This window comes from Cystoisospora suis (genome assembly GCF_002600585.1).
Source record: "Cystoisospora suis strain Wien I chromosome Unknown contig_2806, whole genome shotgun sequence".
NCBI classification, from domain to species: domain Eukaryota; phylum Apicomplexa; class Conoidasida; order Eucoccidiorida; family Sarcocystidae; genus Cystoisospora; species Cystoisospora suis.
Window position 1 is genome coordinate 4,537 of NW_027155602.1, and position 396 is coordinate 4,932.

Sequence of the window (396 nt, forward strand, 5' to 3'; positions counted from 1 at the left end):
GGATCAGCGAATGTCGTTGCAGATGGCCTTTCTAGGAGCCAGGAATTTGTAGGAGTGATAACTGGGTTAGAGGCGCGAGCGCAGCGAGAAGAGAAGGCGGACAACACGAACGACTTGGAGACTAAAGTTGGAGCGGAAGTTACCGAAGGCAGTGTAGAAGCAGAGAAGCCCACAATTCCGTCACTCACAGAGTATAAGAAGATCCTGCAGGAGGCATACCCGCGTAGCACTGACTTTGCAGACATTTACCATCGTCTCGTCAGGCTCCAGGACGAAGGCGCAGAAGAAGCAATAGTTACTCTGAAAGCACACACATTTCAAATGCACGATGGGATCATGTGGGTGGACACAAAGTCAGGGTGGAGAATTTGTGTTCCACAGATAGGAAACTTAAGG